A 13409-nucleotide genomic window follows, 5' to 3' on the forward strand; every position below is an offset into this window, starting at 1 on the left:
AGCAAGAGAGACATCTTTATTTTATGTTGGCCCTTGCTGGGTTTCAGATCTAGTAAAAAGTTCTGAAATTAAACTTTGATCGCAAGAACACATCTCATATCTGCCTTTTCTCAAGAAATCTTTGAATTTTTGATAATAATCAAGCATGCTGTAGCTTGAAAGGAAAAAAAAAACTATGTTGTTCAGTACTTTTTAAAAAAAATCCATGTTTTAAATCAAAAAGAAACAGTTAAACATTTGTGGACTCTTCCTCCATAAATCAATACTGTTGAATAGGGACCCAAAGTCCACTGAGGTGACTTTGTATAGACCGTAAGTGACTACAAAATCAGCAGCACCTCAGTCAAGCTACTAATCTTGACCCAAGGCAAATCTATGTTTTTCCTCTATGGGTATTTACTGATCCTACATTTTCAACTCTAGGGGTGGGAGGCAGATTTGGCTAATTATTCGTAGAAGCAACATAGAGTAATAGGAATATGGTATACCATATATCACTGAATGACAGTTTCCAGTAATTCTTGCTTTTGGCCATGCTTCTTAGTTATAATTCAGCAATATATAGAAAGTCACAGGTTGCCTACTCTGAGCAAAGATTGTGGAGGCTTAGAGGAAGATGGCCATATGATTGATTGATCCATTGATTGATTGATTCCATCAAATTGTTACTGATTCTTAGGCATGGCAACAGCCAGGTATGGAGGCTGGCATAGGGGTTCTAGATGTTTTATGAATATTATGAAGGATATCAATTTAAAATCTTGAGTCTCTTTTTCTTTGCTCTTATAAGATCATTATCATTGATAAATGCAGTTGTTCAAAATGGATCGGCTCAATACCTATGTAATCCACATACATGAATAAACTAGACTTCTTTAGCCATTTGCTAAATAATTTTTCTAAAGAAACATATATCCAGGGTTATACATGAATCCATATCCCAAGATAATTTCACTATTGTTATACTAAAAAGCAGTAAAACTCATGTTCTTACTTTGCAAAGATCCTTAAAAGTTATAGCTCATAATAAATATTAGTTCAGTTTTAGTTTGCAGAATCAATGTTTTTTTTTTTTAATTTAAAAAGCTGCAAAACATTTGTAGTGCCTCTTTGCTGGATCCTTTAATAAATGTACTAATTTGGAATCTGAGTTAATTTATCCTTTTGCATTGCTTGGGGAATATTCTTATTCATAAATCAGACTGCTGATAATGCACATTTAGCTGGCTTTCCAGAAAATTAAAGGGAAGCTCAGGAAAAGGAGATTATCTTTGTCTATAAGTATAATCCTTAGGGGTGAATTATTTTGAAGTTATTAATTGACCAAAACCAAATAAGTGGTAATAAAATTAGCTTCCTCCCAAATATATGACAAAGTAGATACAGAAGCCTGTTTTTCCTCAAAAGGGTTGATAGTGCGGACACATTATTGATGTAAATACACTGATTTTTCTTCTTTCATATCTAAATCAAACTTTAAACTGCCAGAATGAAGCCACATTCTTGGCTTTGTCGTTGGCCAAAAATAAGTAATTATCAGTACATGTTTCTGAGAGTAGCTGAGCTATCAGCATATGGGCTGGGCTCCATCCTCTGCACATTCACATAGCATGTTGCTATGTGCTAAGAGTCTCCACTTGACCATATTGGTTTTACATTTAGGCACAACAACTCTCAACCTATTAAGGGTCCTCAAAACAATATAAAGGAGGTCAGATCCTTCAGCCATATCCTCCTTTAATGTTATTCCTTCCTTGAACGTCTCCTTCCTCCACCTTTAATTCGATTTTGTTCTTGTGTACCCTCAAGAATGTTCGTTCTTGCACAAATATATTGATGATGCAAACAAACAGAAATGCTCACTTTTTCCACTCCTAATAGGCTTTTTCCAATGAAGGAGGAGCCAAGGAACAAGGACATCTGAACACAAGATAAGGTTTAGATGAAGACCTTTAGTTCATCTAGCCCAGCATTACCAGTAAATTACTATTATCAGTAATTTTCATCATGTAATTTTTCCCCTCAATTTCTCATGGAGATGCTGGGAATCAACCTTAAAATCTTTTTGCATAAAAACATGTACTATGGTACACCACCCTCTGAGGGAGATGGGCAGTTAAGAAATATGAAATGTAAACAAACAATAAATAAAGTTGGACCTATTATTAATGACACTAATCTGAGGATGAGATAAAGGAGCATATAAATGTTACAACATAAAATGCTAGATTCTCTAAGAGATCATCAACCAAATTTGTGTGTACTCTCTACAGATTTTGTTCCCATTTAATGTGCATTCCATGCTAGCATTTGCTTCAGATAAAAGCCATCTAATGTGCATGTATACACAAACACACACACAGACAGAGTTTGCTGTTGACATGGTTTTCTTGTCTGCTTTCCAGGAAGAATTCAAAAACCAGAGATCACACTGAAATACATAAAGATGCAGATGCTGAAATCAGTGCCACCAGAGTGGATGATTCAAGAAGAGAAGGTAGCATCAATTGTAGAGGTTTTGTTTCTCATTTCTTAACAACATCATTTCAGAGACTATCTCAAAGATTTGTGTCAAATCCACATGATGTCAATTCTAAGCTTTGATGATCCCTGTATTGTTACTCCTTCAGCCTTATATTTCAGTTGCTGAACAGTCAGATCACTAAGGATTGGCTTCATATGAAACAACATATAATTCTTGCTTCAAATGCTTGTTGAATTTCAAAATATGTCATATTCTAGTCAAAACAGGGCTCAGTAGGGTTTTCTTCCAAATAAACAATGTAGCTACATTGAACTTAGGGCTTGTTTGCTTTATTACGTGTGTGTGTGTGTGTGTGTGTGTGAGAGAGAGAGAGAGAGAGGGGGGGGAGAGAGGGGGGGAGAGAGAGACAGAGCGCTTTTAGAACATTTTTTCCTTAATGCCAAAGTGCCACTAAATTAGGGTGGGCAGATTTTATCCCTAGAGGTCTCTCTCTTTTTCGTAATATGAGTAAATGATTTATATATGTCTATACAACAGGTATGATAAATTTGGGACATTATATTATGTACGGCAATTAAACAAGAGATTTCATAGAAATTGCTAGAGTAAGCAAACAACCTACCAGAATACTTAGTCCATCTTCTACCCTTCTTAATTCCTGGCCCGTAAAGCAGGTACTCTAGAAGTAATTCTACTGGCTTGAGTCACACACACAAAGGACTTCTTTTGGGAGACTAGCAAGACTGAAGCCAACCCACTTGTGTCAAAGTGCCAGTCTTTCTTCATAGTCTTAATCTGTTTAAAACAGGAAGAGAATATTGAGTTCAATATTGTTTACAAAATAATATTTACTGCACATTGTATAAGAATTCATAAAGACTGAATTATGTTTGAATTTGATCAAGGAAGGAGGAAGTGATTAACAGAATACTGCATGTCATAAAAGCAAAAGTGGCTTGTATAAAACAAAATTAGCATTATATTAATCTTCGGTAAATTTAAGATGCACAGTTTAATAGGTGGACATTAATCATATTCTATTAGGTATCTCTTTTCTTCTCTAAGAAAATCACAACCACAAAGATTCCAAAAATCACACCCAATGAAAAGCAGTTGTATACACATACATATGGCTTATCATCCATGCTTATTGTCCATTCTTGTATTAGAAATCACATTGAAATCACATTTAAAATCTGAACATTCCCTTTACAGCATGGGTTCTACTTAAAAAATCACTGACACACTTATTAAAAAAAAATGAAGTCTTTAAATCAAAGAATTAGTTTTCTTTTTTTTTAAAAAAAAAATCCTTTTTTTGTCCAAGAAATGAATTCAGTTAATCCATGAATGAAAAGTAAAAACTATTATTTAATCATTTATCTTATCGTAAGGATATTTAGGTATTTCATGTCAAATAATGTGAATATGAGGTGTTCTGTCTACTCCACTAGTATCAAGGACCATTTTCATTATTCATTATTACGCTTTATTGCACAGCCACCCAGATGTTCAGACTGAATCAGCATTTTTATCATTGAGTCCTTTCTAAGGACCTGTGATAGGCAGATGTTGATGTCTGATGGTGTTAGGGATTGTTGCAGGATGTATGCTATTGCAAACAAAGCTGCCTTTTACAATTGGCAGATAGTGAATTTGCTAATGCTAATGTTGTTCAAGTGGTGCTCCAGTTGTTTTGGTAATGTACTCTACAGGTACCTATTACTATTATAATTATAATAATATTTATAAAATTTTATGATCACCCATTCTAAAATGCTCTGTTCACCTTATAGTATTGGACTATACAATTAAAATTGTTAAAAACAGAACCACCTACCTTAAAAAGAATAAACATAATAATTAAAAAATAATAATCTCCACATATACAACACGGGCTTCACAAACACACTAACCCTGTTCCCAAATGAGAACAGAGCCAGTCTTGAGGGACTTCCAAAATCACTGGAGAGTGGGCATGATACGTACACCATTCTCTGTACTGGGTGGGCAAAACAATTTGAAATAGATGGACCCACAAATAACCAGTCCCTATGCCATGAAGTGTTTTATAGGCCATGAATTGCTTTTGCAATTCACAAGTCACTTTGGGAGTCAGTGTAGTTAACAGAGAGCTCCATAATGCAAATATGAACTTATTTAATGTCTATATAGCAACATTTTTCCAGTAAAACTAAAAATTAAAGTCCCTTTCAATTCAGCTCAACTTCTGGTGACTGTTTGGAGGTGTCTGGATATTTTCTTGGCATCTTATCAGAAGTGATTTGCCCCAGCTTTCTTCTTAGATGCTTTTGGACTTTCCAAGCAAGCCTAGAGGAGTGGTATATGGGAGAGTGGAGCTCTTCTATTTATCCAAGCCCTAAGCAAGCTGGATTCTGCACAGTGGTGGGATTCAGCCAGTTCGCACCAATTCGGCAGAACTGGTAGCTATTTTTTTGTTGCCCAGGCCCAGAACAGACTTCTGGAAGTGGCATCCACACAGAGAACTGGTTGTTCACATATTTGAATCCCACCACTGGCTAATGTGTACGCTGCTAGTGATCAGGTCCAGAAAAGGTTTGTAGTATTTATTTATTTGAATCCTGCCTTTACTATTTTTATGAATAACCTAAGGTGGCCAACATATCCAACACACCTTCCTCCTCTTTTCCTCATGAAAACAAACATGTGAGGTGAGTTGGGCTAGAGCAGGGGTAGGATACCTTGGCTCAGGAATTCTGGGAGTTGAAGTCATAAAAGAGCCAAGGTTGCCAACCCCTGGGCTAGAGAGAGTGACTGGCCATTGACTGAGTGAGTCAGCAAGCTGGCTTTCCTAGCTAAGGCAGAACTTTAACACCTGGACTGCTGCTTTTTAATATAGTGCCTTAACTACTATCTCAAACTGCTACAACAATACTAGGCTAGTCCCAGTAAAACTATACATTTAAAAATATTTGCTCCCTTCCAAGAAAAAAATGTAGAGTGTTCCAAAAAATTCCAATTCAAAAACTGAATCAATTTTTCTTCACCTCAGAAAATGAATGAATGGTTTGTCCTAAGGAGCAGTTTATACAATCTATGTGGGATTTATTTCCTGGTAAATGTGTTTAGAGTCACAGACTGCAGGTAATTCATCATCAAAATGCAGCTAGTCCATTCAAGTAGGTTAGGGACAAGAAAAACAAAAAAGATGAAACACATTGTTCTTATTAAAATAAATAGCAGCAGTAAAAACTTCAGTATTTCAGTAGCACTATACATTAGCTTGCTTTGTGCAAAGCAAGAAAGAAGTGCTTCAGGGAGGATCAAGAAAGCAAAGGTTAGATCTTTTTTTGTTATAAACTGCTACCAAATAACCCTCAATATACTCTGTAACAGTGAAGCAACAGACAAGAAGACAAAGGCTGTAAGAAGTAAAACTAATTATGAAAAATTATCCATCAAAACCACAGTCAATTCCCAGGTATTGGAGATCAAAAGCGTTTCTCCATATGCCTGAACATCTTTATATATCATTCTGCATCAATAGTCTGAATGAAATTATCCAAGTATTTATGCAGGGGATTCAGCTATTTGCCCTAGTTGATATATTTCCACGAAATAATCTGTTAATATCCAAACATTTTTCCTCACTCGTAATGATTCATGAATTCATGAATAATTTGATGAACACTTATAACTTATGGAAACTAGTTATTGACTGTGTGTGATTAGTCACTTCTCAGCTTTTTAAGCGGAACATTAGGTTCTCCTCAGAGATTCGGTGAATATTGTCCTGTGTTAGGTTTATAACCTAGGGTCCATTGCAGCTTAGCCCTTGAGGGGACTCGAACAGTCCCAGATCACTTCGATTTCTTGCCATATCCATCCTTCTAGAAACATAGATGGAAATAAAAGAAAGTAAAGATAAAGGAGTCTCTATGGACTTTACTCTGCTAGTCGTTGCTGACTTTAGGGGGTGGTGCTCATTTCCGTTTCAAGGGCCATTGAGGTAGTGCTGTCCAAAGTTGTTTCTGTGGTCATGTGGCCAGCGTGACGTTGCATATTGCTGTTACCTTCCCCTTGGAAGTGGTACATATTTATCTACTTGAATTTGCATGCTTTTGAACTGTTAGGCTGGCAAGAGGTAGGACGATGAAAGGAATTCACCCTGTCGTGTGATGCTTGGGCCTTGAACCTGGGTTTGTCAGTTTCCAGCTGACCAGCCCAGCATCTTAATCATTGAGCCATTGCACCACCTCCTAGAAACATCAGTGGGAATATCTGAAGAAAATATAATGAAATGTGTGAATCCAACTCAGGAGCATATTAACAGGCAAGGAATAAGAGTTATAGGATGTGTTCTAATCTTTGGAAGACAAGATTGTGATTGTGTCGAATACAATGTTTTTTTAAAAAAAATAGGGGGGGGGAGAGGCAGTTAAACTGCAACATACTCTTCCTGCTTTTCCAATTTGTTTTTGCCTTTTTTTCAATTCTTTAACAAAAAGGAGTAAAAAAATAGCCATCCCCTCTCTCAACAGAAAAGATTCTTACACGTCCCTTTGTTACAAGTGGTGCAATGGCTCAGTCATTAAGAAGGGTACTAATAGATTTTGTATTTCACTGAGCAATCACCTGTCCTATACTTCGCAGCCTTCTTCCTGCTCAGACATGAACTGAATTTTAAGGAAATTCCTCTATGAATCTTTTTTTTCTCTGATCAGAAAATGAGAGTTATTACTGAGGCTGCAGAGCAATAAAAGAACAGTTGACAACAGCAACAATACATTGCTGAAAGAAATTCTAAAGCATCCGAAAGCAAGGAGGAGAAATAGATGTCTTTTACACAGCTTTTTAAAAAAGAATTTTTTCAGGTAATTGCAAGTCAGATTTTGTCATACTATTAGCTGTAGCCAGCATCCCAGGAATGTGTTCACATTCTTCCTATAGACTTCACCCAGTGGTGGGATTCAGCCAGTTCGCACCAGTTCAGCAGAACCATATGCACCATCTTACACTGTATTTTGAACGTGGAAGGCAGCTTCTCAATGCACTTTCTTTAAAGTTATAACAGTAAAACTTTGTCTTGGGGAAGAAAAAGGCCTCATTCACATTTCCTTCACATTAAAGGCAAGTTTAGCTAATGACGTGGTCTAATGAGTGGTTTATGCCTTCTGACAAACCAAATGAGGTTTATCAGCAGAGGCTTTAGGCAGCATGGAATTGCTGCAATTTTACATCTCATTGATTATCAGAATGAGAACAGCAAACATTCATGAGGCATAAAATACACCCTTCTTCACATACCACGGAGTTCTACACAGAGGAAACAAAGAGAAACAACTGTAGGGGCACTCTTTTCCCTGTTCAACCAATTCATTCACAGAGAAGCTAGCATCACATTTTCAAAAATGAAATAACACATAACGGAATTTGTCTTTGTACAGGTAGTCTGGAACTGGATCAAATCAAAGAGGAGGGAACTCCAAGAATTCTACGGTATGTTTGATTTTCATATTAAAAAAATCTTAATAAACTTTATTGTGCAAAGGCAGAGAACATGTGTCACAATCTGATGACACCGAACCAACAGAAAACATTTAGAAATACTTTATTAAGATGGTATAATGCAACTTCCTTGATTTTGAATTTCTTTATGACATGCATAATTTCCTCCCTTAAGGAAAAGAAGTAAATATTTGCACATATGAAGAAATCCTGCTAAATGTTTCATGACTTAAGGCTACATGGATTTGCTTGTTTCTCCTCCCTTTTTATGCTGGACTAACTTCTTTAACATTCCTCTAGAAACCAGTAAGGAAGCTGTGTGAGTCAGCTGTGAAAATACAACTTTTTACTGCTTCTTTGATTCTTCTAGTACACGCTGTTCTTCCACTTTACTATATATTTCCCATACTACTGTTTTTCCTATGGAGCACATGGATTGCTATGTCCATAATAAACATAATTCAAGAAAGCTGTTATTAAATGAGCATTGCAAAGTACGCATTTGCAATGAGCAGCAATGGTGACACAAAAAGCTAGGGAAATAGAAGAGTTAGACAAAAAAAAATAACAATCATTTCCCAAGATACTTATATTGAGAAATTGATATTTGGAATGATTACCCTTTTTAAAAAAAAAATCTTATTTAACATGTCCCCTTAAACCAGTGGTTCTCAACCTGTGGGTCGGGACCCCATTTGGGGTCGAACGACCATTTCACGGGGGTCGCCAAACAAGGCTGTCCATCATTTTCCCCCCTTTTCTTTGGCCACGCCCCTGGCACCCAGTGATGTATAAGTGGTTGGGGGTCACCACAACATGGGGAACTGTATTATGGGGTCGCGGCATTAGAAAGGTTGAGAACCACTGCCTTAAACAAAACTGCAGAGATGGAATTTGGTGTAATTAGGAGTAGAGACTAACAAAATCAGAAGCTGGATCTATTGGAGTGGCAAACCAAGCTGCTTTTAAGAACACAGATAAACAAAAACTCTCAGTTCATGTATAGTTTTTCTAAACACTGCAGTCCTTTGGCACCAATTAATGAATGTACAGAACAGTTCAAGACAACCCAAATCAATTTAACATAATAATAGCTTCTAGCCTGCTATCAAGCCAGGTTCAAAGTGTTAATATTGATGCATGAAGTCCTAAAAACTTGGGATCAAAGTAGTTTGAAGAATATTTTCAAGAACATACGTTGTAAGGGGAGTAATTGCTCTCTACTGTAGGTAAGTTCTTACAGGTTGCCACTTCATGCACAGTCTTTTCTGCAACAACATGTGTTCTATTGGAAAACCTCTCCTCAGAATTACACTCATCTCCAAGTTTGGCACATCATATACAGTATGTCATACAGAAACTCATGTTTTTATGTTGGCCTTCCTCAACCACTGACCTTTCCATGGATTATGTTTTTTAAACTTCAGAGTACTGCTTACACACACATACTCACAGGGTGCAGACACGACCTCCTTTACAGTCAACATGATAGATCTGCCTTTAGTTGCTCAATCTGATTTGATGATGACTTGAAAGTCAGGCATTTCCAGTCACTGCTCCTAAATTCTGAAATGAGTTCCTCCCACAGAATGTGACAGCAATTATTTGCTCTATTTTTGTTGTTGTTTTGTTCAAGCTTTCAGATCAGAAAGTAATAGCTTTTAGTTACTATATTAGTTATACTTCTGTAAAGGATCTTGACACTTTTATTAAGTTATAATTTATAAATGTTAAAGTTATGCCAATGTGGCTGGGATACAATGGCTCAAAGCTGACTGAATCTGGAACCTTGCTATACTTCATATCACATTCTATGTCTTGCATCCAGTAAATTCTGTAAATAACCACTCCATTTTAGCCTGTAGTCCTTGCTCAGGTGCCCTGCTGCAAATAAGCCAAATTGTATGCCGTCTTCATATGTATTTTAGCAATGTTACAATAAAATCTCTGCCAGATGACAACCCTCTGGCAAGCCACAATGACATGCATCTCTGTGACTTAAAAGGCTACTCTGCAATGAGAACATAAATTAACTTATGAATCTGAAAATAAAAAAAAAACTGAGTAGAGAGAAGGCATTTCAATAAAACTTGAAGGAAAATCCAAACACAAGCCTGCTTTTGTACTTACACTGTGCTTGCATGCATCTAGTCAGCCTTCATGGGAATGGAATGTTGGAACAAATAGGGATTTTGTATAATCCAAACTGTCCTTCTCATGTACTACTATTCTTACAGAAATGAAGGCTGACAAAATAATCTACAACATAATTCCCATGTTGTGACTCCAAAGCCACTGCAGCTAAACTTTAAATGTGACTCCTAGGAGTTTCAATCACCACAAAATTATATCTCTTCTCATCCTCCTCAAAGACCCAGGACATAAGTAGATGAATATGCTATCTGGACCCTACATAACTTTCTCATTTAAGTAATCTCAGAGTAAGAGACCAACTTGCAGAAACATTTCAGAATAGACAAGTCAAGCTGCCAGTGCTCATTCTGTAGTTAAACCAATTGCTTCCACTGGACCAAGAGTGGCTTTAAAATACTAAACCAAAACATATAGTATGTTTTAAATCAGTGTTCCCCAACATTTTTGGCACCAGGGACTAGTGGAAGACAGTTTTTCCATGGATCTGGGAGGAAAGGGGAGGAGAAGTGTGCATTCCAGATCCCTTGCATGCACAATTTACAATAGGGTTAATGTTCCTGTGAGAATCTAATGCCTGAAGATCTGAGGCAATGATGCTTCCACTGGGGAGCAGTAGCAAATAAAGATGAAGCTTCACTCGCTCACCCATCACTCACCTCCAGCTGTGCAGCCTGGTTCCTAACAGCCATGAACCAGTACTGGTCCATATACTCAGGGGTTGAGGACTCCTGCTTTAAATAAATTCTTGCCAAATCTGGAGTATTGCCTGTAAATGGACAATTATGTCGAACAAACGTAATGAATCTGGATGAATAAGTTAATAGTATGACTGATGTTTTAAGAATAGTAACATATTTCCTTTTTTCATTAATGTGTGCTTCTACATTTATCAGTGGATTTTTCACAAACATGAATCAATCTTAAGCCTTCGTATAATGGAATCTATATATGATAGAATCTATATGTAAGCAAGGCAGTAAAGTGTACATGGCTTACTTTAGAATAAGTCTCACTGAAGCTCTAAATGATTTGTAGCAAGAATATCTCAAAGATTGTCTTTCTTTATTCTTACCTTTCGCTCTAAATCTGACAATATATACTCTTTGGTGGATTAGGGACTCTGAACCCAGAAACACTGGAAATTTCCCTGTTAATCTGAAATACCTTGTCTAAGAGAGCATGCTCATAGTCACCATTATTGACTCCTTTTCATAGTCACCATTATTGACTCCTTTTCAAAAGCTGACTTTTCTGTTTCTCTTTCTCTCTTTCCTTCTGCCAAGCCTTTCTCCTATTTAGGGAAAAAAATGCTTTTATAAAATAGCCCTACTGTGTTTCAGCTACTTTGTTATTTTACTGGATATAATTGGCTATTACTTTTATATTCATTATAAACCTCTTTATGGATAAAGCAAAGTACAATCAATGTCTGCAAATAAATGAAACAAAATTATATCAGACTGGATTATATATCATTGAAAATCTAATATACCAGCTGTAGTCCCTCATACTTTTAAATTTCAGAAGGAACATGCTGCTTTAACCCCCCTCCTGCCCCCTTTACAGAAGGAAGTTCATTTATAATCACATAATTTAGAGATAGGGATTAATTGTGATGCTGAGTGCTACAGTCTATAGGATGTAAAAATCAGTATAAAATCCATTGAATGCTGATCCCTGGCTAAATTCAGGCCTATGCAATAGAATGCACACTGGTTCTGTAAATGTTCCCTACCCACAGCTGTATAAATTATGTCTGCTTTCTTATGTGGCTACTTATCAATGCAGCTTTTGTGAAACCCAGAAATCATCTCTGTTCCATCAGCAATTTTATGAATAGAATCAAAGTCTGTTGGAATTTAAGATCCAGCAGATTTGGAAAGCACTAAGTCAGAAAGGCTGCTTTTTTGTCTGATTGTTTTTATCCTAACATATATTTAACAGTTCCTTCTTTATCATCTCTCACTTTATCATCTTTCTTGATCCTAGCTACGATATCTATTTTCATAGTTACTTTTTTATCTCTCCTCTTTTCTCATAGACTTATTGGAGTTGTCTTATAACCAATGAAAACTAAGAGAAAGAAAAAATGCATTTAAAAATGCCTTGCACTTGACATCATTATTTATTTGTTGCATTTTAGCTGACTTTTAAGTAATCAAGATATCTTACTTTGGAGGAAGGAGAGTTTCCCATTATTTTCTCCCTACATTAACAATACTGTGGGCTGCATTAAACTGAAAGGGAATGACAGGGACCAAGTTTCCAAAAGGAAGTTCATGGTCATAACAAGAGTGCATTTTACCTGGAGCTGCTCTTGAAGTCCATTGAGACCCTACAGCTGGTCCAGAATGCAATGATGTGGAGGATGAAGGATGCACCATATTATACCCATGTGTTGCTTTATGAGCTGCACCAATTCCCTGCCAGGTGCAAATCAAGGTGCTGGCTATGCACAGGGAGTCTTTTTATTTTAAGGCCACCTACCTCCAACAGTTTTGCCATCCCAATAAGATTTGGCAGAATTATTGCCCTTTAGATCCCTTCTATGAAATAGTGTCATTTATCAGAGCCAAGAAGACATACATTCTGTCACAGTGCTTGCCCTCTGGAATAGTATCCTCTTGCAGATCCATAAAACATTCACTCTTTAGCTGTTCTGCAAATCTTTGAAAACCTAGCTTTGGTCTCAGGCTGGGCTTAAGATAACTACCAAGCCCGTTCATTTTCTCTGGATGGATTAGATTGTTCTACTGTAGATGTCCATGTCTTCTCTTTTTCATTCATTTTATTATTTCTATTGCCAATAAATGTAAGCTTCCCAGACTTGCTGAGAGTTGGATTATCTCTAAATTTAACTGAATGAATATTGATTGAGGACATGAATCAAATACAGCACTTTTAATTACTATACTACATTGGTTCGCTTAGGGCACAATAAATAGCCAGCAAGCGAGTGTTACAAACACTCCTACTTCTTCTTTCTTTAAATTATATTCCATAAAAAAACTGGAAGACTTGGAATTGCCAAGAGTAAAGTCACAATTATCTATTAAACATTTCTACTGTTACAGATGCATGAGAATTGAAATGATGCTACATAATCTAGCTCTCTGGGTTTCACAAGGGAAGAGGCTAAAAAAAGAAACGTATGCTTTCAAACATCTCACCATCAGAGGACATCTAGGAATAAATTGCACTAATTTTACAGTTCAAGCTATCAATATTCAAGATTCCATTCAGTAACTGTAAAGTCTTGGCTTTTCTTTGACGGAAACTT

General features: G+C 36.5%; 1 protein-coding gene across 11 annotated transcripts in view; it reads right to left on the minus strand.

Moving 5' to 3' along the window:
* Positions 1 to 13409, minus strand: part of LRRC4C (leucine rich repeat containing 4C) — an 817554-nt gene that overhangs the window by 100713 nt on the left and 703432 nt on the right. For 10 of the 11 annotated variants that reach the window (XM_039343308.1, XM_039343314.1, XM_039343307.1 and 7 more), the window contains one exon: positions 3108 to 3280. The gene's annotated coding sequence lies outside the window, so the exon portion shown is untranslated. Of the gene's footprint in view, positions 1 to 3107; positions 3281 to 10785; positions 10808 to 13409 lie in introns of those variants that run through there. The other variant, XM_039343317.1, reaches the window with a different exon arrangement.

The sequence above is a fragment of the Crotalus tigris genome, unplaced genomic scaffold (assembly GCF_016545835.1).
Source record: "Crotalus tigris isolate CLP2741 ecotype Arizona unplaced genomic scaffold, ASM1654583v1 scf7180000017841.2860490, whole genome shotgun sequence".
NCBI lineage: Eukaryota > Metazoa > Chordata > Lepidosauria > Squamata > Viperidae > Crotalus > Crotalus tigris.